The sequence below is a fragment of the Macaca fascicularis genome, chromosome 18, assembly GCF_037993035.2.
Source record: "Macaca fascicularis isolate 582-1 chromosome 18, T2T-MFA8v1.1".
Lineage (NCBI taxonomy): Eukaryota > Metazoa > Chordata > Mammalia > Primates > Cercopithecidae > Macaca > Macaca fascicularis.
Window position 1 is genome coordinate 78,400,476 of NC_088392.1, and position 24,955 is coordinate 78,425,430.

At 47.8% G+C, this 24,955-nt stretch overlaps 1 long non-coding RNA gene across 1 annotated transcript; it reads left to right on the plus strand.

Moving 5' to 3' along the window:
• The first annotated feature begins 15,265 nt into the window (after positions 1-15,265).
• Positions 15,266-24,686, plus strand: LOC141409064 (uncharacterized). Its single transcript, XR_012427349.1, has 3 exons — positions 15,266-15,448; positions 21,452-21,519; positions 24,550-24,686. It is a non-coding gene; the product is annotated as an uncharacterized lncRNA (long non-coding RNA).
• The last annotated feature ends 269 nt before the right edge of the window (positions 24,687-24,955 follow it).

The following is a 24,955-nucleotide window of genomic DNA, read 5'->3' on the forward strand; positions in this document are numbered from 1 at the left end:
GGTGTGCATCAGCAGGGCCTCAGCCGGGGCCGGCAAGCCTGGAAGGCCCTTGGCAGTGTCCTCAGTGCACACAGTCATTTTCCATCGTGAGTCTGACCCATTTCTTTTAGCCATAGATATTTATGTTGGTTCTTTTTTTCTTCAGGATGAGTTTTCTCTTGTTTCCTGTGCTACTTAGGCTTAGATAGACCCACTCCATCAGCCTGTTGTCTGGGGCCAGAAATACCTAGGTCTCAGGAGTGACACAATTCAGGGATCCAGGTGGGATGCCTGCCATGCCATAGTGTCACAACCAGCATCCTATGTGGAGCATTCAGAGATTATCTGAAAAGCAGAAGGATCTACATCATAGAGTTGTTGTGAGGGTAAAATGCGCTACTGTGAAGGGCCTCATGCAATGCAGGGCATGTTTCAGTTGCTTAGTACATGGTAGCCACACCGTCATACAGCACTCATTGTGGATGACAGTGTTGGTGGGCTGTGTGGGTGGAGGTCTCTGAGTTCTGGGTGGCACCTAAGCCCCACACTTCCTGCCACCTTCTCGGGCTCGCTCAACTCTCATGGCACTTGATGAAGAGACTACAGGATGCTCAGGCTGGCTGGTGCAGCAGGATTGGGTGTGTCTTCAATTAGGCTGCTGAGAACTCTGACAATGCTTTGCATTTGTAAGTGGAGGGGAGGGAAAACTTTCCCTGTAGTGAGATTTAGAAGCTTATATGTGCTCTTCATAGGGGGCAGGGAAGGGGAAGGGAGACAACTTAGGGGAGGGTAAATGACTTTAACCCTTTGTCTGTGGCAAAGTCTGTCTGGGTGGCATGAACCTCCAGTTTGCTCTGCTGTGCTTTGAGTTCCCTCTTGCCTGGTGGATGAGGTTCCTGGGGAGGGATTCATGACATCTGAGTTCCTTTGGAAGATCTGTCTTTGGGTAGAAACAAGGAGCTTGGAGAAAGCCCCTTCCTGCATCTGCTATTCCCCAAGTAGCCTTGGTTTGAAGAAATTGCCAAGAGTGATTTCAATGTGCCCTTGTGTGTATTTTGGGGTGGCATTTCCTACACTCTTTTATGAACTACACTGCATGCAAATAGAACATTGGAAAAAGTCACTTCCTGTGACTGTGCACAAAGGCTTTAAGTTGAGAATTGTCTGATTAATCATCACATGTGCTGTGAGAAACGGCATGGAACCACTTTATGGGAGAAATATGTCTTTTCAGAGCAAATATCTGAAGACGGAGATATGTGAAGATTCAGGGTGATCATTCTTAGCTGTTCCCTGCCCGTCAGCCACTATTGCTTTTATTTCCTCCTTTTACTGGAAACGGCTACTCCTCCCTTCATAGAATTTAGAAGTCCAGAGCTAGAATGGGCAAGAACATTTGCAGGGGAGCAGCGAGGCCTGAGCCTGGGCTGGGATGCAGTCAGGACGAGACAGCTTACAGCTTGTGACTCGGGGCCTCTGCAAGGGGGAGGGAAGGAGGGTGACATGGACAGTTCTACAAGGCAGGTCTTTCTCTGAGGACTTTCCATTTCCTCTGTTCTTCCACCAAGGCTCAGTTGGGTGGTGAATTAAGTTAACTGGTCATTAAGATGAAAGAGGGAGGAGGAAGTTCAGAGCAGGGCTTGTTCTCCTTCCTGGAAAACAGCCTTGAGCTGTGGTTTGAAACAAGAGATGCTCTTTAAGGATTAGTTGTATTTTCAAAAACCACATCAGATGGAAAACCCAGAGTCACAGAAACTCTGGGCTTGGCTTTGAGTTGGAAGATGTTGCAATGATCTGAACCAGCAGTGACCTCAGAGGTGGTGGCCCTGGAAGGGGTTGGCTCTTACCTGAGTTTCCACCTTTCGTTGAGGATACAGCCTGGCTCCTGTCTACAGATCAGTTAAACATTGCAATCATGGAGCCAAAAGCTCACAAACTGGAGTGATTCATAGGACAGCTTACAATCCTGTCCTCAGGCAAAGGTTTCATGATGAAGACACTAGAAGCAATCGCAACAAAAGCAATCCTCACCAACACTTGATATTTTCTTTGTTTTGATAGTAGCTGTCCTGATGTTGTGAGGTGGTGTCTCACTGTATCCTGCGCCGTTTTGATGAAGGAACATCAGATCACGCTTCCTCTGCTGAACACCCTCTCAAGAGTAAAAGCCTCGGCCTTCCTGGTGGCCTCCCAAGCCTGAAGGATTCCCAGTGACCTCTGGCCTCATCTCTGGATGATGCCCTGTCCTTCCCCCAAGCTGTTTCCCAAGCCCACCTAGCAGCCCCGATGTCCTTCTGTATCTGCCTGATGTCTCCGCTTCACCAGGACTTCATATAAGGTCAGATCTTCAGAAAGGACTTCTCTGTTACTCCTACAAAATCAGCAGTCCCTCCTCTGTCTCCGAATCCCTCACTTGGTCTGCAGTCTTTCTTCTCTGCTGTATATGGAGCATCCAGAAATGCCACCTGGCACATAGTAGGTGCTTAGTATTTGCCAAATGAATGAAAGGAAACTATACTGAACTATAAACTAAGACTTCTGAGAGTTGGTGACATTTTTAGATATGAATTTATAGCCAGATTCTTACCAAATTCTATTTGTTTTCAGTGGATTCTCCTGGGTTTCCTGGTATGTAATCATATCATCTACAAATAATGACAATTTTCCTATACTCCCCCCTTCTTTCCTTTTTTATATTTTCCAGTATAATAAATAACAGGGGTGATAGCAACAGCTTTATCTTGCTTCTGACCTTCCATGAAGTGTCTCTGAAATTCCACCGTGGATGGCAAGTTAGTGTTGGCGTTAGATCTGAGGGATGAATTTTGTCATGCTGAGGAAGTACCACGGGCTCCTGTTTTACTCAGGACACTTTGGTTACAGCCAAGGAAGAATGAAGGGTTAATGCTCGTCAGCCCTCTTCAGCACCTACTGGGTATTAAGCTTTCTCTTTGACTCCTTAGTGTGGGCATTATGTGGATGGGTTTCCTACAGTTGGACCGTTCTTGTGTCTTTACCTTTTAAACCCAGATGTGTCCCTGCGATGTGCAGCGAGCCCTTGTGGGCAGGGCCAGCCATGTCCCCTTGTCCCTTGGTCCCCTCAGGAGGCTTGCTGGGAACCGAGGCTGGCTGCGGTGGCAAACTTCCCGGCGAGCCACTCAGGATGGCTTATTGTTTCTGAATTAAACAAACGAAGAATGAGGTTCAATTAGAGGCAGCATAATGTAAACCGAGATGGATTTATATTTAGCATGGCAGAGACATGTGGGAAAGAAGGAAACTTCGTTCGTTTCAGAGTTGGGAAGTCTGCTTTGAAGTGTGGGGCTGGGCTCTCTGGATGCCGTCTTCACCTCCCCCAGACGTGCCCCCAGATGTTTCCCTTGAGATACTAAACTTCTTGGGAAAGCAGCAGAGTTCAGTGGACAGCGAGCTTCTGACGCTTGCATGTAGGAGCCTCGCTGTCGCTGTTAAAGCAGCTTGCAAGGACGAGGCCACATTGTCCCCATTTCCTCATTTCCAAGTGGGTTGATGGAACCTCAAAATCCTGGTATAATGTGATTAAAGAAGAAAAGAGTAGATTTTTTTTTTGTTTTGTTTTAATGATGGACATGTCACTACATCGAATTTACTTTTCCAAGCCAAATCCTAGAGAGTGCCTTACAGGGGAACAGCACCCTCTTTGTTATAATTCTGTTTGGGTGGGCTTTCGGCAGGCAAATGAGATGGGAGGAGATTTCATGGATGTTTCTTAATTGAGAAGAGAACATGAATGTGAAACCTACAATAGTAACAGCAAGGACCAGCACAGGACAAAGCCCACCGCAAACTGAGTGCCAAGTGTCATAGTCTGTAGTTTAATCCCCGCATTGAACTGTCCCCATGGGGTGGGTGTCGTCAGCCTGGTTAGGGCTGTGTGCTGCGTGCCGGCAGCTGGGCAGGGCAGTGGGTCTTCATCAGGAATGGAAAGACGGGAGACTTGCTTCTTTCTCTTCCAGACCTGTGTCTTTGGGGTTTTCCATAATCTCTTCTGGTTTGCTGGGGCCTTTTTGTAAGAGGACAGCCTGTTCCATGGCGATGCCGTTCATTTGCTGGGAGCTGCCCTGAAGGAAGGAATCAGGAGGGAATAAGCGATACAGATTTGTAGGGTGACTTTATTTTGTGACAGGGATTTCAGAGTTTATAGCAGGAAGAAAGCAAAGGTGAGTCTAGGGCTCTTGTTGCCTGGGTAAAGAGAAATTGAGCTCGTGCTTCCAGAGGAAGAAGGAAGTGTTAAGCGGGTGACCAGCATGTCTCCTTTGGGGAACGTCTGGGAGCAGCCTGGGGGAGAGGGAGCCAGGCCTACAAAATGTCCCAAAACTGCCTCTGGGGAAGCCAAATCTAGGGCTCACCCTCCAGGAAAGAAGAAACTTTTGGACGAGCGGAAACAAAGTCTTCCTGGAATTTAAACACGGACCCTGCGTTTCTCTAATCCCTTTGCCTAAAGGAGTATTTTGTTGCTTTGGAAAAGAAGCAGAAACTTGTTTAAATGTGTGTTTTCTTTTAATTAATTATGTTTTTCTAAACACTAAAGCATCATGACTTTGTGCTCCCTCCTCCCCACTTCCCCTCTCTTCTCTCAGCCCTTTTCCCCTTCTCCCTGCTCCCTCCCCCTAGAAAACGTAGACTGGGGCTGAACTAGTTCATGGAGACCAACCTTCACGCAGGGGAGTCTGTGGGACAAAGGGTCTTCTGCAATCATGGAGTTTTAGGAAGATTAGGAAAAATGAATAACTTCCTTGAAAAAATTGGTTTGGAGGATTGTTTTCTTCGTTAGACCTCTGGAAAAAATTCAGTGACACTGCATGAAGGGAAAAGAATTAATACAGCTCTTCCTCCCCTTTTCTTTATTTTTATATCCAGGAGTCACTGGAAAACTCAGACCTTTTCCCATATCACAGACCCAGCAGCAGTTTGGGCGTGCTCTTGTCTGTGTATAGAAAGCATGTCAAGACCGATTAAATTATCTAATTAAAATAATGACCACAGAGAGCCTGTTTATTTTGGCCTGAGGAAGGTCAGCTCCAAGGGCCCCTTCTGTCCTGCTGAGGGTCCCTCCTCAGCCACAAGCACACACAAGACCCATGATGACCTGGCTCCTAATAACCTGCTCCCAGACACGTCAGAGTGGGACTCATGCCACCAGTGGGGACAGGACTCACTCCAGCTGGGACAAAAGACCAATCTTTAAGACTCTCTAGACGTCCATCTTTGTATCTGTATCTGTATTGGTATTGGTGTCTGCACTGATACTGTACTTTGTATCAGTCTCTGGATCGAAGCAGAACTTTGTATCAGTATCTGCTCACCACAGCAACTTGAAGTGTGAGAAGTTCTGGCAAGGGTTATTTTTCATCTATACAAACATGGACAATTGTTTGACTCAGCTGACTGTAGTCTTGGGTCCTTTTTGCATCGTGAAGATAAAACCTAAGATCCACAGGGCATGTTGACCGGTAACAAGTGAAAAAAAACGCTGCCAGATATTTTGTTTACACAGTGCTAGGTAATTGTTTGGACTAATTTGTCATGAGATTGTTGGGCTGTCTTGACAATGTGCAGCTCAGCCTACTGAAGGACACATTCCCGGGACCCTGTGCCACCGTGAGGATGCAGGGTATTAATGAGGGCTCATTCCAGTCAGGCTAGATCAGGGTTCTTTGGCCTGTGGTAAGATTTGGGGGCAGAATGTAAATATGCTGCACATGATTTAATTTCAAGGAAGCCCGGGAGGAATGCACTGAGCCTGTCATCACTGCAAGCCCAGTGCAGGGTGTAAGCCCAGTGCAGGGTGTAAGCCCAGTGCAGGGTGCAAGCCCAGTGCAGGGTGCAAGCCCAGTGCAGGGTGTAAGCCCAGTGCAGGGTGCAAGCCCAGTGCAGGGTGCAAGCCCAGTGCAGGGTGTAAGCCCAGTGCAGGGTGTAAGCCATGTGCAGGGTGTAGAAATGTTTCTGTGGGCTTCAGAGACTTGCTGTTTGGTCTTGCAGTGATTGAACAAAGTGCTCCCTTTTGGGGGTGGTTGGTTCAATATCCTGTAAGTCCTTAGAATGGAGGCCACAGCCTTGGAAAGCCAGAATGTAAAGCTCATTGTTACTTTCTCCCACGGTCCCAGGAGATGATGGCTGGATGAGCACTCTGCAGAGGGGTGCAGGGAGGCAGCGGTTTATTCAAGGGGAGGGGAAATGTTGCAGCAACAGGTGAGAAATAAAAATTTCCTTGCTTCCTTCCTTCCTTCCTTCTTGCCTTCCTTCCTCTTCCCCTCCGTCCCTCCCTCCCTTTCTTCCTTCCTCCCTCCCTCCCTCTCTCCCTTCCTTCCCTGCTTCCTGTCTTTCTCTTTCCTTTCTTCTTTCCTCTTTCCCTCATCTCTCTCCCTCTCTTTTTCCTTCCATCCTTCCTCCTACATTTAATGAGTAACTGCTATGAGCTATGAGTGTTAGATTTGTGATATTCAATAATATTAACATTGACTAATATTTTTATGAAATTCCTTAAACTTTGGCAGGAGCCATCTTACTTTGGGATACAGGAAGAGAAAAGGAGAGCAAAGTGTGAGTTTCTGTAGGAAAAATTTTTACAAAATGGTATCGAGATTATTTTTCAATTCTGGGTGCTCTTCATTTCTTTGTGTAGCTCTAGATTTCCACCTGGTATAATTTTCCTTCTGCCTAAAGAATTTCCTTAAACACTTTTTGTCGTGCAGCTCTGCTGGAGGTGAATTCCTTCAGCTTTTATATGTCCGAAAAAGGTTTTATTTTGCCTTCATTGTTGAGAGATTTTTTTTTTCTGGGTATAGATTTCCAGGTCAATAGTTTTTTTTTTCCCTTTCAATTCTTTAAAGATTGTGAACTATTTCTTGTTTATCCTTCCAGAAATTTTCACTGCATTTGAAAGCGTAGACTTGAATCTATATTTGTTTTTGTTAAAGAAGAATGGGCTGATTTCAGAGTCCATCTGTCTTTTTGCTTCCTGATGCTCCTTTGGGTCTTTGCCTGTTGTTGCACACTGAACTATACTCGTTCATTTTCTCGGCTGTATGGTGCACATGTGGTTACTGTGTCTCATTCAGCCGATCCCTTACTGTGGGAAGTTTAGACTTTCTGCCTTCTATCTTTTTGTTGTTGTAGTAATAGTGTTCTTATTGATATATCTTTATGTTGTACTGCTCTTAAAACACTTCCTTGTTCGTGGGAGTGGACTGCATTTGTTTTTTACTATTTAAAACTTTTTTGTTTTACTTTAAGTTCTGGGATACATGTGCAGAACGTGCAGGTTTGTGACATGGGTGTACATGTGCCATGGTGGTTTGCTGCACCTGTCAACCTGTCATCTAGGTTTTAGGCCCCAAATGCATTCAGTATTTGTCCTAATGCTTTCGGGGGGTGGGGAGAGCACTTTTTTCCTATTCTAAAGTTTTTAGTACTCCTCCAGCATCACCCTTCCTCCTCACCTACCCCCGTCTGTCCCTCTACGATCTGCTGTACAGAAACATCTAGAGGATGTTTTGTGTTGAGTGGAGGAATACGTGAGTGAACGAATGAATGACGGGGGGGGATGCCAGGCAATTCTTGCAGCAGCAAATGCTCAGTGCCCCTTCCTCGGAGTAGCAGGCAAGCCCGTGAGTTGAGCACCTTGCGGGAAGCTGCACAGGCCTCGGCGAGGCCAGCTCCTGAGGGGTCGTCTGTCGTTTTGGGGTTTACGACAAGGTGGCTGTCTTCCAAAGCATGAAATCATCGCAGAGCTCTGGCATCAAGGTGCGGGCCCATTCTGTGAAGCCCTGGGTTGGTCTTCCTGGGATGCTTGGCACTAAGCAACGGGCAGAGGGTGGGAGCCGGGGAGGCTCACAATAGAAACAGATAAGACACTTCAAGAAAACCCGCCCTGTCCTGCACTGGCAGGCTCTGAAATGATAGCCTATCATTGTGCACACAAAAAGGGGAACAAAACCAACAGTGCAAATGGAAAAACTGTCCAGCGTGTCCAGAGGAAGGTCTGATATGTCAGACTTGTGTGCCAGAGAGAAGCCCTGGGGACAGACTGACCTCCAAACCGAGTTACCAGGCCTCCTACCCCAGATTCCTCTCCTGCTCAGATGCCAGCTGGGTGGGGGGCAAACACCTGGGGCTGGGGGTTGCACTTCTGCACCATGGGCACTGCTCCAGAGTCTAGCACCTGTAGACCAGGAAGAGAGTCACACAAGGGGCTTGGGGAGTTAACCCACATGACAGCTGGATCGTTCAGCCTCAGATGGACATAGGTGCTAGATGGGATGCCAGTGCTGTAGTTTGAATGTTTGACCCCTAAAACCTCATACTGAGATCTGATCCTTGATGTTGGAGGTGGACCTGGGGGAGGTGTTTGGGTTGTGGGAGTTGGACTAAGACAGCCAGGCAGTGGGAAGTTGGGAGACACCAAACTAGCCAATTGGTCTTGTCAGTTTTTATTAGAATGCTTGAAATCATCTTAATGCAGTTTGCATATGTAACACACACACACACACAGGCGCACACACACACACACACACACACACTTTCACCCCCTTCATAGAGCAATAATCCCTGACTAAAAGTTGATGTGAGCAAATTAGCTTTCTTTTAATTTCTTAACCTCTACAACCAAGATTAAATCTATGCTTCATTGTTCTATGCTTCTGTGCAAGGAGCACCTAGGTTTTGGTTTATCTGCAGTTGCTGCAACCACACTGTTTACTTAGATGCTCAGTTGCTAAGAGAGAGGCCAAGGGAGCAAGCTGTTGGGATTCATGATTGGGGTGAAAAGACAGGGAGAGAGAAGGAAGAGGAGGAAAAGAAAGAGAGAATGATCATGCCCCGGAGGTTTCAGACATCTGCGTGTCTCAGGTTGCATTCCAAAGCTGACCTCTCCCTTGGCATAGGAAAGACTGCTTTGGATAATCTGGGGCTCTGCTGTCAGCCAAGCTGTAGCCAGATGAGCTATAACTCAGTTTACCCAGAGGTTCTTGAAAGTGACATCGTGAGGGGATGGGCGTTGACCAGGTAGTATGTCAATTTATGTAAACAAAGCTGATATCCTTTGTTGAATCAAGCATTCTCCGAACTTATTTGCCTGTAGAACTTTTCTTATTTTAAAAAAAATTTTTAAAGTAAAACATATTGACATCCCCTGGAACTCTGTGTCCAGAGCCAGGCTGCTGAGGGAAGAGTCCTGTCTCCGCAGGAGGCAGCAGGAAGGGCTTTTCGGAATGGAAGTGTCCCTGGATGTCGTTTGGAAAGCCCTGTCTCACCCAGAAGATGCTCAGGGAAGTTCACTCATTAGGGGGCGGCTCATTCTTATTCTCCATACCTCTGAGTAGTTTGTAGATATAAAGATGTGGTCCCCAATTTCAACCAAGTAGCCGCAAAGATGAGAATACGCAGTTAGACATGAACATACATACTCCATTAACATAGTCGATTTTACGGATTGCTACCAATAAAAAGTTCTATCACATTTATTTTTAAAATTAGATTTGAAGTTAATTTCATTTTGACATGATTTGAGATAATTTTATGTGATGTCCTCTAAAAAGCTAGGATTAGAGTGGATTAAAATAAACAGAACTGGAAATACTTTATTCACTCAGTCACTCACTCAAGTTTGTCTAAATGGACGTCCAGATGATCAAAAAGACGGCATCTGCCCACATAGTCTAAAGTCACACAGACATTTGTATTTTCTGAGGATCAAGGATTACAAATCCATACACTGTACAAATTCCATAGAGGTTAAACCTCACCTCGTAAATAGGTGTTGACTTTTAAAACTGACAATCAGACATTCCAGCTGCATGCTGATAAAACTGTCATTCCTCCCTAGTTTTTGTTAGAATCCAGTGAGTACTAAAAAAAAAAGAAATAAAAATCCTGCCTTCATGAGTTACTGAGTGAGACAATCCAAGTGGGAGGTGCAGCCTCCGCAGCCCTCACCCCAGCTGGTCCACCTGCAGGATGCCTCTGCCAGGCCCAGGCTGTGTCTCCATGGGGCAAACCGCTCACCTGGAGTCCCCGAGGAAGGGAGCACATAGGCGGCCCCCTTCAGAGCCTGGATGTCCCGGGAGGGACATGGCATTTCTGGGAGTGATGACCTTGTGCGGGAAGGAACGGCCCACTGGGGGCAGCTCTAAGTGGGGAACTGCATGACCGGCAGTTAATCAAACACGTGGAATCAACCAGACCCAGGAGCCTCACAGCCCCTCTCTTCCTTTAAAGCTCCCTACATAACTCCTCCTGCCCACATCACGCCCACCCTGCCTAGCACAGGCCACAGAAATAGCTGTCACCAGGCCACGGACGTGAAGCAGAGCGGGTGGAGAGAGGGGAGAAGAGAAGCCAGGGGGCACCCGCGGAGGAAATGGTGGGGAGACAGAGGAAAGCCTCCCGGGTCTGCAGTGGGAGTGGCGGAGCATCAGCTTTTCTGCTGACAGTTGCAGATGCATCTCTGGACCAGCAGTGCAAAGCTCTTGAGTCCTGGTCCCTACCCTGTCACCAAGCCCCACGGTGATCTCAGGCTAATCGCTCCCTTCTTGGTAAAGTAATGGGCCAGGGCCAGATAACCTGCAAACTGGTGCCTCCCACCCTTACCCAGTTCCCCTGGGAGGGGGCTCCTTCCCTGGGTTCCTCCAGATGTGACCTGTGCAGCAGGCCTATGCTTATGCTCAGAGCTACGCCGTCACAGTGCACAGGGAAACCTCGATTCTGGGTGTCGTTAGGACACGACGAAGGCCCAGGCATGCCCCGAGCCCCCGGTGACTCCACGAGGCGGGCGCAGGAGCTTCTCGGAGCTGTTTCCCTCCTGAGCACCGGCCGCCTTCCCGTTCCCTGCTAATCTCTACGTTCTCACTGGGCTGAGCACCTTTGTTCTTGGCATGGGAATTTCCATGTGTTGAATATGCTTAAAACATTTGTTGAGAGGTTGCCTTTCTAAATATTTTGGTTCTTAACTCGAGAGTTTTGCTGCTTTTCAGAGGTGGTTTCCTTTTTATGTGCTTCACTCTTGCTGGGAGAGATCAGAGTAACCACCTGTGCCGGTGGAATTTCAAGTCTACCACGGAGGATAAAAGCCACAATAGTAGCTGGAAAGAAATGAGAGCGGGAAGTCCTGTCTGCACCCCCTTCCCTGCTCTGTTTTTCTACACAGAGGGCAAATGTGAAAGTGGAAACCATAATATTGCCCCACAGAATGAAAACATCTGGGGTTTGGCTCCTTTTTCCTGTCTTTGGACAACATTTATTATTATCTTGAGATCTAGCACACCTATTTTTGCCAAGCAAACGGTGTTATGATGGTGAGTGAGGTGGGAAGTGGGGCCACGGAGCCCTTACCGGCTGTCTCCCTTCCTGAGCTTCTCTGAACTGACGGGCCCTTGGTGCAGCTTCAGCCAGCTAGGGCTTTGTTCCTTCCTCTGTCAGCCTTGCGAGTCTTGGACACGCTTTCCTCACTGAGTTGTCGGCGTCTCTGGTTTTCTCACTGTGCACTGTGCTGGGCACAGAGTGTCTTCCTACCATCCTTGCTGGGGTCCTCTGCCATTTGTGGAAGCCACCTCTACACCTCACACTGTCTTCTCACAGGGCAGCCTCTGCCGCCTTCCTAACTGTCCTGTGATGGCCTCACGCTGTCTTCTCACAGGACAGCCTCTGCCACCTTCCTAACTGTGTCCTGTGATGGCCTCACGCTGTCTTCTCACAGGGCAGCCTCTGCCGCCTTCCTAACTGTCCTGTGATGGCCTCACACTGTCTTCTCACAGGGCAGCCTCTGCTGCCTTCCTAACTGTCCTGTGATGGCGTGCAGGACTGCAAGGTCACTTCGCAGAGCCTCTGTTTCCTCATTTATAAAATGTGAATCATATCTGTCTTCTCTTTCTCCTGAGGTGGAGGTGAAGGTCAAGTGCAGAGCCCTCCTGGCACATCCAGTGCTCTCTCTGTCATGGGGAGGGGTGAGGAGGGAGGACGGTGCTTCCAGGAAAGCAGAGCTGAGGCCCGCTGGACTCCAGGCAGCTCTCTGCTCTCCTCGCCTTTTGCCTCAGGTAAAAAAAAAAAAAAAGTGCAATGGCCCAGAACACAGTCACCTCGTTCCCCCTTGGCTAGGATGGAAGGCATTGCTCACAGGGTAACAGGGGATAGTGGTGACTGGAGAGGTCTTGCAGTGTCCCCTTTGCAGAAGCCACTGGGACAGTGATTTCTGTGGAGTGGGAGGGCTGAGAGGCATGGGTGGGCCTTGCTTCCTGCAAGATTCGATTCGATCTGATCCGCCTACCCTGCCAGCTCTCTGCCTCTCACAGCGAGCCTCTGGAGATTGGGAAGGGGGTTTCCTCACCTGCCAGTGCTCCTGTACTCCAACTCTGCAGACCCCACTCCAGCCTCACGCCTTGCACCACACACATCAAAGCAGCATCTCTCAGGCCAAGCCCTTCCACATTTCTGCTGTGCTCCTGGCATGCGGCTAACCCCGCATGGCCTCCTGCATTGAGTCATGGATACTGGAGATGGGAAGGGCTTTAAATGCCAGTTGGTCAAGGCTCATTTCACATATGAGGGAAATGAGATCCAGAGAAGCTGAACAACTTGCCTGAGGTCACACAATTTGCAGTGTAGAATTGGATGAGAACCCCGCTCTTCAGCTCTCAGCCAGCGTCCTCGTGCTGTGTGAAGTGATGGATGTATTGGCCGTAGCTCGGGATGTGCTACACCCGGTGCATGTGCTTATCCTTTTATAAACTGCGTTCTGTAAGCATTGCTGTAGGAGGCAGGGTGGAGAGATGGGAGAGGGCAGTGCTCAGAGGTTCTGAGTTCTAGTCCTGCTGGCACCAGCTGGCTGTGATCCTGGGCAAGACCCGCTGCCTCTTTGAGGCCTGTTTTTTTTGTTTTAAAGTGAAAAGTTTGGACTGCAAGGCCTCTTTCAGTTTTAAAAGTCTGAATCAAATCCCAGAACTTTGGGAGGCCGAGGCGGGTGGATTGTTTGAGGTCAGGAGTTTGAGACCAGCCTGGACAAGATGGTGAAACCCCATCTCTATTAAAAATACAAAAAAATTAGCTGGGCATGGTGGTGTGCACTTGTAGTTCCAGCTACTTGGGAGGCTGAGGCAGGAGAATTGCTTGAACCCAGGAGGTGGAGGTTGCAGTGAGTCAAGATGACGCACTGCACTCCAGCCTGAGAGTCAGCCTGAAGACAGAGCGAGACTCGGTCTTAAAAAAAATGTCTGAATTGGTCACTAAATGATGGACCCACATTGAAAGAAAGCCTGCTATTCGAAGATGCTTGCTAGTGAATGCCGGGTCTTTTTGAAAAGCGAACACTCCATCAGTTGTTGTTGGGATCATTTCAGATTTTTGCATGTCAGTCGGTCTGGAGAGGAGCTGATGCTCTGAAGGCGCTGCCTGGCTCTGAACTATGGAAGCCAAGAGCTCTGGTGGGGTAGGAACTGAGGGTCCACTACATTTGCCCCAAGAACATCCTTGCTGGCCTCGCCGAGGGAGCCTGGCACGTGTCATGCTTGGCAATTGTTTCCATGAGACTCCCCTGCTTTGACGGCGACAGGACACGGGGCCCTGAATGCATGATAACAACAAGCAGGTCCCCTGAGCCTTGTTTGTAGAGGTGGGTCATCTCTGGTACCGACCTCCATCCACCTGAGAAGCAGGGCTGGCCACTTTGCCACCAGCCCCAGCCCTGCCCCGGAGGGATCTGCAGTGTAAACGGACCGTGTGAATGCTGGGATCTGCAGTGTAAACGGACCGTGTGAATGCTGGGATCTGCAGTGTAAACGGACCGTGTGAATGCTGATTTTTACAAAGGCCCAAAAGTGGTCAATTCAGTTATTCATACCAGGCAAGGAAGCTGCCTTATGAATAATTCAAAGTTGTTGCAAATCCACAGACCTTTTTCACATTGCCTGCTTACAGTAGGCTCTCCATAAATGTTTACTGAATAACTGAATAAATTAACATATGAATGAATATTTTGCAATAAGCTTTTGGTATTTACTTTTGCACATCCGTCTGTTGATGTTCTGAGGATCAGCAGATGTCCTCACAAAGGGGCTCAGGCATGCTCCCCAAACAGGCCTGGAGCGCCCAGAAAAGCCAAGTGGGCCGTGGTTCTCCCTTGCTCTGCAAGAGTGGCGGGGAATAGGAAAAAAACGTCCCCGTGGCTGATACAGCCTCTAGCTGGAAGCTGTGAGATTCCTGACACAGGCCATGCCTGATTTGTGTGGCTTACCACTTTCATTCTGCTTTTATAACCCTCTCCTCTAGCCTTGGTTAAAGCTACCATGTGGTCAGCAGAATGGTCCCCCAAAGATGTTCGGGCCCTCACCCCGGAAACTGTGACTATGTTCCGTCGCGGGGGAAGAGGGCTTTACAGATGTGATGAAAGGTATGGACCTCACAATAGAGAGATCATCTGGAACTCTCTGGGCAGGCCCAGCTAAATCACATGTGCCCTCAAAAGCAAAGACCTCTCTTCACTGGCGTCCGAGAGGTGGGGCTGAAGGAGAGGGGGGAGGGATGGAAAGGTAAGAAGGCTCCATGGGCTGCTGGGGGCTTGCAGAGGGAGGGGCACTGAGTCCAGGAATGCAGGTGGCCCCAAGGAGCTGAAAAGGCCTGGAACCAGTGGAGAAATTGGGACTTACACCCTGTAGCTATCAGGATGTGAATTCTCCCAACTACATAAGTGAGCTTGGAAGTGGAATCCTTCCTGGAGCCCCCAGAAAGGGACACAGCCCTGCCAACACCTTGATTTTGACCTTGTGGGACCCTAAGCAAAGAACTGACTGAGCCACCCTGCGGCTGGACTTCTGACCCACGGAAACTGTGACCAATGTATGGGCGATGTTTTAATTTACCAACTTTCACAGCAGCATGCTAACACGGCGAACAAATGTCACGGTGGCTTTGGACACGTGGCTTTAGCTCTTGGGACCCTGCTTCTTCCCCCTGAGTCTGAAGGGTTGGGTCACACCATCTCTGACACCTCTCCCAGCTCTCAGGTTCTAGGATTTGCTATCAATGATACCAGCAGTTTTTGGAATCAGGCTTGGGAGTCAAGCAGGCTGGGTTCAGGTTACCACTTTACAGCTTGAAGCTGTGCTGCTTTGTTCTGTGTTTTTGTTCCTAATCTGTACACCGGGATAATAACACTGCCTTATAAGGTTTTAACGATTAAATGGGATCATGCATGAAAAAAAACTTGGCTCATAGTGTGTACTTGATAAATACCACTTCCTTTCTCTACCTCATTTTTATAGTCCTGCCATTGCAAGCTGGGTTGCCCCCCACGAAACTCAAGGAGGCATCTCAGCAAGTTTCAAGATTTCCGTCCTCCTATAGCTGGGACTTGCGGCTAAAGCTCTAGGAACAAGGACATGACTCGGGACTGGCTGTGGTTACGAAGAAGCTGAGAAGTGCACAGAGCTCTAAGAAGCAGGTACATCTGGGATTTGCTATCAATCTCAAACCCCAGCAGCCCAGCCGGGGGTCCCTGTCAGGTTTCTCACTACTGGGGAAGTCCTCAGGTCCAGGCGACTGTTATCCGGGAGCAGGAGCTGGTTCTTTCCTTTTGGACTCCTGGGTGTCAGGCTGGCTCAGTTCTGTAGCTTCGGGACATCAAGCAGGAGGTTGGTGTCACTTACTCTGACATGTGATGTAGCTCTAGACTGTTCCAGGCTTTCTGGTGTGTTTATTTAATGGGATTTGCCATCTGGAGTTCAGACAGCTGACTGATCCAAAGAGAGGGATTTTGCAGTGGGCTCTTCAGTTTTCTGAAGCTCAAGTGCAGCTTCTTTCATCATTCTTTGCGACGGCCCCTGCTCCGGTGTAAACGACATGTTAGGTCACTTATTTCTTCAAGGACGACAGGTGCCTGACCACAGGTGTGGATAACACCTGAAGTCCCCACGGGCCCTTTGCCACCGCTCTCAGCCTTCTGCTGGACTCACAAACTTTATGATGTTGCCAACAGGCACTTCTTCCCCTGGCTCCTCTTGGAAGCAGCTAGGACCTTCATCAGGAACCCAGCTAATAAAAAAACCACATTATTTCCTCACGCTCTGGGATAGCTCTGACTCATGATCAATAAACCACACTCTACTGTCTTTGGAAATGGTAGCAGAAAAACTTTATTTAAATGTAAGTTAGGGAAATATCCAGTCCTATTTTAGTAAAGTCCTGACCCCTAAAATGGCAGGTATATATACATTAGGATAATCTGAGTGAAATTTTAGCTTGGAAAATCTGAGCAACTTTTCCATAATTGTGTCAGTTCCTTTTTCACTGGGCCCACAGGGATTTAAACACAAGAACAATCTCAGAGGACATCTGAGTTGACATAAAACATGGGGTTAGCAGGTACTTTGGCCGACTCAGAGCCTAGGTTCAAATTCTGGCTCTGCACCTTACTAGCTATGTGACATTTGGCAAGTTACTTCACCTTTCTGGGACTCAGTTTCCTTATCTGCAAGGGTAGCTATGAAGTTTAAAGGAATTTAAATAGGAAAATATATAAAGCATTCAGAACTTCGCTTGGTACCAGGCAAGTGCACAGTATTAGGTTGGTGCAAAAGTAATCAAGTTTTTGCCATCACTTTCAATGGCAAAAACCTAATTACTTTTGCACTGACCTAATATAAATATTAGCTGTCATTGTGGAGTCTTATTACTGTCTTCATATGACCAGACATCACTGATCCCCTGAGCCAATCCTCTCCATGAGAATGAACCAGTCCGAGGCCAGGCGTGGTGGCTCACACCCAGCACTTTGGGAGGCCGAGGTGGGTGGATCTCTTGAGGTCAGGAGTCCGAGACCAGCCTGATCAACATGGTGAAATCCCATCTCTACTAAAAAAAAAATACAAAAATTAGCCAGGTGTGGTGGGTGCCTGTAATCCCAGCTTCTTGGGAGGCTGAGGCAGGAGAATCGTTTGAACCCAGGAGGCAGAGGTTGCATTGAGCCGAGATCGCCCCACTGCACTCCAGGCTGGGCGACACAGTGAGACTCTGTCTCAAAAAAAAAAAAAAAAGAAAAAGAAAAAGAGAATGAACCAATCTGATCCTATGAAGCAGTGAGCCTTGGATCAATCTTTTCACGTGGGATCCTCCTTGGGTAACTGGTGCTACGGCCCAGCTCCTCCTCCAGCACCTCTTCTCTTGCAGAATCTTTGGGAACTGGCTGGCAGTGGAATTCTCCAAGTCAGGTGAAGTCACTGTCTTGTGTGTACCAAAATTGCTATTCCAGATGGACACACTGTTTTTTCTAACACATTTCTAGGACTCAGCTTAAAAAAAAATTATGTCAATAGCTTTATTGGCTCCAGATCAGCAAAAGAAAAAAGGGATCAGAAAGCTCTGCCTTTCAACAGAGCAATCAAAAACGCTGAACCTGTCTTCCCCCAAAAACTTATTGATGGCTTTCCTTTCCGAATTCTTTCCTTTTGGTCATGCACAGTCTTTGAAGTGGGTTAGACATGTTTTCTGCATGTGCGAGCAGCGTTTTCCTGCAGGGCTGGTTTGGAAGCAGGTTTTCCTTATGGTTTCTAGTCATCCACCAGAAGGTCTGTCATGGGATTTTGCACGGGACTTGGTCATGGTGGACAAATAAGAGGATTGTAGAGGTGATTCCTCACCCCTACTGTGAAGTGATGGTGTTCAAATGCTCCTCTCAGGCGACACCCTTCGAGGCTCTGGAATCCACCCCCGAGGGTGTGACTCCCCCCTTCCTCCTGTGCTCCCACGTCGCTCCTGTGTCAGAAGCTGCGTCATATCAGCTATGCACATGATAAATCGAAAGCGAAGCTGCAGTGCAAACATCACTGGGGTGGCTTTCCTGTCACTCCCAGGACCCCAGCGCCAGCATCCAAGCCCTCCTCAGGGCTTGCGCTCTGACTGGGTGATGTGTCCGTCCCATCGTGGCTGCATAGTGATCTCTCCAGTCTCTACTTTTCTTCTAAAACAAAACCTACCCTTCCATGGCTACGTGTTCATTAAATGAGGCAACACATAAAGTAAAGATAGGCAATGCACAGAAAGCACTCAGAACTTTGTTGTTATCACTGTCATGATCACATGCTGGTCTCAGCAGGGCTTTCGGACAAATAAAGGCCCCAAAGGCTGCATCAGTCATTCACCCGTATTTCAATCTCTGTCTCACTCTCCTGTCTTAGAAAAAAATAAACCTCCTGTGATTCGGGGTCCCCTGTGGCTACCTTATTATCTCTTTTGTTACAAAGTCAGTATCCAGGAGATTTACATCGTTGACATTTTCTCCACTTCCCCTCAACCTGTAACCCCCCCACTGTCAGGCTGTGCCCCCATCAGTGCTCTAGACCCCAGCATCCCACCATGGTCAAGCCCAGAGGCCTCATTTGAGGCTGTGGAACTGCCCTGTTCAGTAGCTGTGCAGAGGGCTACAGAACACTACAAATGTAGGAATTTGTACATTTGTACAACGAGCAGAATTTTTAATTATTTTACACTTAAAAACAGATACTTTATTCAGTTGTTGAAAAACTTTTAAGTACAATTGGAACCACTTGCATCTGTGAATGTAGTTTTTCAACTGTAAATTGTATAAACTCTAAATACAGATCAAGTATTTCTGATGAAAATTTGGTGTCTGAATTGAGATGTGCTGTAAGTGTAAAATGTGATACCGGGTTTCCAAGATTTGGTTCCAGAAAAAGAATGTAAAATATCTTGATCTTTAAGATCTTCATTACATTTTGAAATCACAGCATTTTGGCTATATTGGGTTGAACAAAATATATTATTAAAATGGATTTCATGTTTTGGTTTTCTTTTTAGGGTGGCTACTAGAACATTGGTGACTTGCATTTTATTTCTATCGTTCTGTGCTGCAGTGGGCATTTGCTCCTTGAAATTATCTGGCTTCTGAGCTCCAGGCTCTCCTGCCGCCTCTCCCACCCCAGGCCTTTCTGTTCTCCCCCTGTAGATTGGTGGCCTCACAGCTGCTCCTCAGGGTTGTGCTTCCAAGAGTCCTGTCCTAGCACTTTTTCTCTGTCACGTGGTACCTCTTGCTGTGGGACTGCCCCATTGCTTTTTGCCTGTGCACCAACTTCTAACATTTGCTGAGCCTTTGTGCCGACAATTGCAGCACAATCTCCTCTGACACCAAACTCAACATGCTCCAGGTCATTCTATCCCCTTCCTGCAGAATCCTCATCCTCTTTCTGGTTGCTGTCCCTCTGAACTGTGTCCAAATCATTCCTGCTAGAAACTGGGGGCAGCCTAGAGTCCTCCCTCACTCTCATGCCCAACCATCTCAACAGATACGGATCCCACAGCTTATCTCCAGTAAATACAATTCAATCAGCACCCTCTGGTCTGCACCAACCAGGCATGAGCCATGTCCCCGTGACCCGCCTGTTCTCATGGCCTCCTGTCCGCATGACCTCCTTTCCTATGACCTACTGTCCCCATGGCCCCTGGTCACCACGGCCTCCTGTGCCTGATGCCCCTGTCCCCATGGCCTCCTTTCCCCATGACTTCCTGTCCCTGTGGCTCCTGGTCACTATAGCCTCCTGTCCCCATGGCCCCTGGTCACCATGGCGTCCTGTCCCCATGACTTCCCTGTCCCCAAGGACCCCCTGTTCCCATGGCCTTTTGTTTCTATGGCCTCCCTGTTCCCTAATCCCCTGTCCCCACCCCCTCTCCTTGTCAGCCAGTCTCTGGGTGTAGCCAGAGGAAGGTTTGTAACCTGACAGACTCACCTGCTAATTCTCTTCAGTGGTGTGGATTTATTAGGAAGATTGCTAAATGCTTCTTGATATGTTAGGAATCCTGCTTGAAATCTGAAGAGGGAGACACTAGGGCAGAGAAGCATAAGGTACAGTCCTCATTTTCATCCTGTTCCTCAGGACAGTACAGAGGCCCTTTGTCCACTTCTCCATCTCCCATTCCCTTTCAGTCTGCTCCAAGCTCCCTCTGTGCCGACAGGTGTCCCTGGCCCTCAGCTGCTCCATGCTGTGACCCAGCCTCCCATCCTGCCCACTGGTCACCTCCACCTCACTCCTCCCTGGCATCTCTATAGATCCTCCACCAATGTAGGGCAGCACCCTCTCTCTTCTGTGCCCCTCTGAACCACGTGGCATCTCTGTCACATTACCTTCTAACTGACTGTCCCTGGGTCTTATCAGCCTGGCCTCAAACCACATCGCATTAAGATTAATGTTCAAATCATGGCCAGAACTGGAGGGTCTCAACTGGGGCTCAGCTGCCCCAGCATCCCTGTTAGCCCTCTGAGAGGTTGGCCCAGAGCTGGGGCTCAAGTCCATGTTCCTCTCCCCGGACCCCCGAGATGCCTCACCCTGGCCTCTGTCAGGAGGAGTGTGGCCTAGGAGTGTTGGGGGCATTAAGGGCTACGTTGTTTGCAGAGAATTAAAAAAACAATGATTAAAAATTAAAACCAACTCAAGGTTCATCTGCTTTCTAGTATCACCCTCCTCTGGCAATTCTAAACAATGGCAGAGAGAGAGCACTGCTCCCCACCCCCAGGGTGGCGTCTCCCCCTGCAGCCCCTGCGCCACTCAAAGCATTTGTCCTAGCCACTTATCCCACCATCTTACCATAATTGCTGGTCTACTTCTCTACAGCAACTACTAAACCATATTATTTTAAGGGTAGAAGCTAGATTTTATATTTATTTTCTCAGGGCTTAGCATAATCTACAATAAAGAATGTATTAAAAAACTTATTGAATTAATAAATTAATAGATTTTCTCAATTTATCAGAATATCAAAAGCAGGAAATCCTTTGTCAGCTAAATGAGTGGTAAGAAGACAGTAGGAATTTATTTAAAATAATCTTGCATTATTCTAAGGTTACTAGAGTGCCAGCCAATGTTTTACACTTTTGTTTTATGGTACAGGAAAGGGATTATTGCATGCAGAATGTGAATTTGAAGTCCTTCAGGATTCTGATCAACAGCAAGAACTTTAATGAATGCATTCATTACTATTTCTTACTTAGCATGTACTGGGGCTTGGGCTATAGAGTAAAGCGGGAAAATGGACCTATGTATTTTACTGAGATTTCAGCATTGACAGTAGAATTGTTCTGGTGAATACTGAACTTATAAGAAGGTCCAACTAAGCAGATGTGGAATTTTGCAGGCATTTCCCAGGATAAAGTGACATATTCCTCTCCCTCCTGGTGAAGCTTCAGCTCCATTAATCATGACCACTTGGACACTTCAATGAACTCATGGAAACAGTCACTGCCATGCTCTGAGGAGGTCTATTGATTTCTAGGTGCCTTTGCAATTCATGACAGAGATCAGAAAGTTTTCAGCCATCTGCACAGATGCTATTCATCCCTCTGTGTGTGTGTGTCACATGCGTGCACAGAAGAAAGGCTTGCCAAGTTTATCAGCCGGAGTCTTTACAGATCACGTGAAAGTCTTGTTTTCTTTTTAAGGAGAAGCCTCTGGTGTCTGATGCCTTTGATCTGGGCAAGAGACAGCCTTGCCTTTGTGTACAGTGGAGGTGAGTGACCATCCAAATTACACAGATGAACTCACTGGAATTGTGGAGGGTGTAGTAGTTACTTTGGTTTAATGATTTACAGCCATGCTTTTGAATATTAAAAGGTCATTTGCTTTGAAAGTCTGTCTAGTTTCCTAGATCAGTGGCAAAGTATGAATCTCAGTTTGTCAATATTACAAGTGTGTTTTGGGGCAAGATTTTTTCACTGGGCAAGAAATAAGGGTTATTTTAGTCATGTACAGATATCTCTAAGAACATTCATAAAAGCTGGTGTGAAATAGGATGTGTAGAAAATGTTAAAGAAGTCTTTTTGAAATAGGCTTTAACGTGCAGACTTGGACCTAACCCAACCCTGGTGTCCATCTTTCTTCCGTGGAGTTCTTCCTTCCAGGCTGAAGCTGTGAGGTGAGCTGCAGGCGGCCTGAGCAAGGGCCCACAGTCAGAGGGCTGGCCCTCACCGGGGCGGATGGGGCAAATACTTCCACAGTCACGCACAGTCTAGCCACAGGGGCACTTTGGAGATAGGCATCCGTAGGTGATTTCATTATTGTGCGAACGTCACAGGGTGCACTCACACAAACCTAGTGGGTGGAGCCCACCACACACCGAGGCTGTGTGGTGTGGCCCATTGCTCCTATGCTGCAAACCTGTGCAGCGTGAGACGGTACTGAGTACTGCAGACCATTGTAATACAGTGTTTATGCGTCTACACATATCTAAACATAGGAAAAGTACCACAAAAATATGATATAAAAGGTAAAAAATGGCAGTGAGTGGTGAGTGAATGTGAAGACCTAGGACATGACGTACATCAGGGGTCTCCAAGCCCAGGGTCAAGGACCGGAACCAGTCCGTGGTCTGTTAGGAACCGGACTGCACCGCAGGAGGCGAGCGGTGGGCGGGCATTACTGCCTGAGCCCACCTCCCGTCAGATCAGCTGCAGCATTAGATTCTCACAGGAGCACAAACCCCGCTGTGAACGACGCCCGAGGGATCCAGGCTGTGAGCTCCTTACGAGAATCTAATGCCTGATGATTTGAGGTGGAACAGTTTCATCCTGAAATCATCCCCGCGCTGGTCTGTGGAAAAGTGGTCTTCCATGAAACCAGTCCCTGGTGCCAAAAATGTTGGGGACCGACCGCTGATGTACATGACTGTAGACTTTATAAACACTGTGCACTTGGGCTACACTCAATTTATTTTAAAAACTTTTTCTTCATTAGTAAATTAACCGTAGCTTACCATAACTTTTTTACTTTGTCAACTTTAAATTTTTTAACTTTTTGACTCTTGTAATAATACTCAGCTTAAAACACACATTGTGCAGCTGTACAAAAATATTTATATTCTTCTTCTGTAAGCTCTTTTCTATTTTTACTTTTTTTTTTTTTTTGCTTTTTAAAGTTTTTTGTTAAAAACAAAAACACAAACCCACACATAAGCCTAGGCTCCACAGGGGCAGGATCATCAATATCAGTGTCTCCCCCTCCACATCCTGTCCCACCGGAAGGTCTTCAGGGACAATAACACGCAGGGAGTTGCCATCTTCTAGAATAACAATGTCTTCTGGATATTCCTTGAAGAACCTGCCTGAGGCTACTTTACAGCTACCTTTTTTTTTTTCTTTTTTTTTGTGGTAAGTGGGAGTACACTTTAAAATAACAATAAAAAGCATGGTAAATACATAAACTAGTAACATAGCCATTTATTATCATAATTAAGTATAGTGTACTTTACATAATTGTATGTGCTAGACTTTTATAGGGCTGGCAGTGCAGTAGTTGGTGAGCAATGGGCCATGACATCAGGACAGTGATGATGTCACCAGGCAAAAGGAATTTTCCAGCTCCATTATAATCTTACGGCACCACCATCATCTGTGCAGTCCCATTGGCTGAAATGTCTTTATTGCAGCACGTGACTGTATGTATGTGTGTGTGTGTGCAGGGTGGGGGTCATGTAGCTAACCTTTCATCTGAGGTCTGGATTCACATAAGCAGCCTAAGGTTGTGGCCAGGCTGGCAAGTCCTGGTGCTAGTCGGGTTCCAAAGGTACTATGAGTGAAGTCTCCATGGGGTTTCGCTAAACTGGGTCAACTTAGCTAAGCTGGGAAGATCTTTGCCAGGTCAGCGTTCACCACAGGAGAAATCTGAGGGCCTTGGAAGGGGTGAGTCAGGAGCGGGTCTGAGCAGGGCAGGTGCCGCTGTCACTCAAGTCCCAGGTGACCGCCTCAGGCCGCAGCAGCGCCAGCTTCCCGAAGGTCTTCCATCAGTTTCAGCGAAGGCTGCAGGTTGCCTGCGTCACAGGCTGATGAGAGGCAGTGAGAGACGCTTGGTGATGTGCTTTGGATGTTCATCCCCTCTAAATCTCATGTTGAGATGTACTCCCCGCCCGCCTCCCCCTGCACCCGTGTTGGAGGTGGGGCCTGGTGGGAGGTGTTCAGGTCATGGAGGCAGATCCCTTGTGGTTTGGTGCTGTCCTCACCACAGTGACTGAGTTCTCTCCGAGATCTGGTTGTAAAAGTATGTGGTGCTTCTCACCACTCTCCCTCTCTTGCTCTTGCTCTCGCCATGTGACATGCCTGCTCCCCTTCACCGTCTGACATGAGTCAAAGCTGCCAGCGGCCTCCTTAGAAGCCAAGTAGATGCTGGTGCCATGCTTGGCAGAACTGCAGAACTGTGAGCCAATTAAACCTCTTTTCTTTATAAAATACCCAATCTGGGGTATTTCCTTATTGCAACGCAAGAACTGCCTAACATGCATGCCTTCTTACGCTGTTGGTCTCCCCACTTCATGTTCATCGCGCTTTCCTGAGGGCTGGCCTTGCTGAATCCCACCGAGCACCAGATTGGAGGTGCCAGACCCACACAGATGCCTCATTCCACTCCCATGAGGGAGGAAGAGCCGTTCTCTGCAGTAGATCCACACTCTACACCACTTGAAGTGGTTCTGCAGCCCGGAGTGGGCCCTGGCTGAAACACACTTCAGCTGTTTTTGAGAAACAGGATGGTCTGCTTTCCTCTCTCCTAGGGACGAGGCACAGGAGGCCAGAGGGCAGGTTCTGCGATGTTGGGACATAAGATGCAGCTGTGGTGGTCTTTGAACTGTGCTTGCAGTAACAGGAAGACTGTGGGCACAGGTCTCCTTTGCAGAATTTTAGAAATAGGCAGACTCTGCTCTTCCTCTAAGAGTCACATTGCTGTAAGGCAGAGGAATAAAACCGCTTCTCGGCAGCTCCTGATGGGACACAGCCATGGCCACGGAGCAAGGTGATGAACGAGGCAGAAGAGCCCAGCTGAAGCCCTAGCGCCATCCACCTACCACTGCAAGCACGTTGACCTTTGACAGCTGGCTTTATCTCTACTGCACAGAGAAGGATCATATTACAGAAATAGCAATGCCTATGCCACTTGGCTGTTGGGATGATGAAACAACA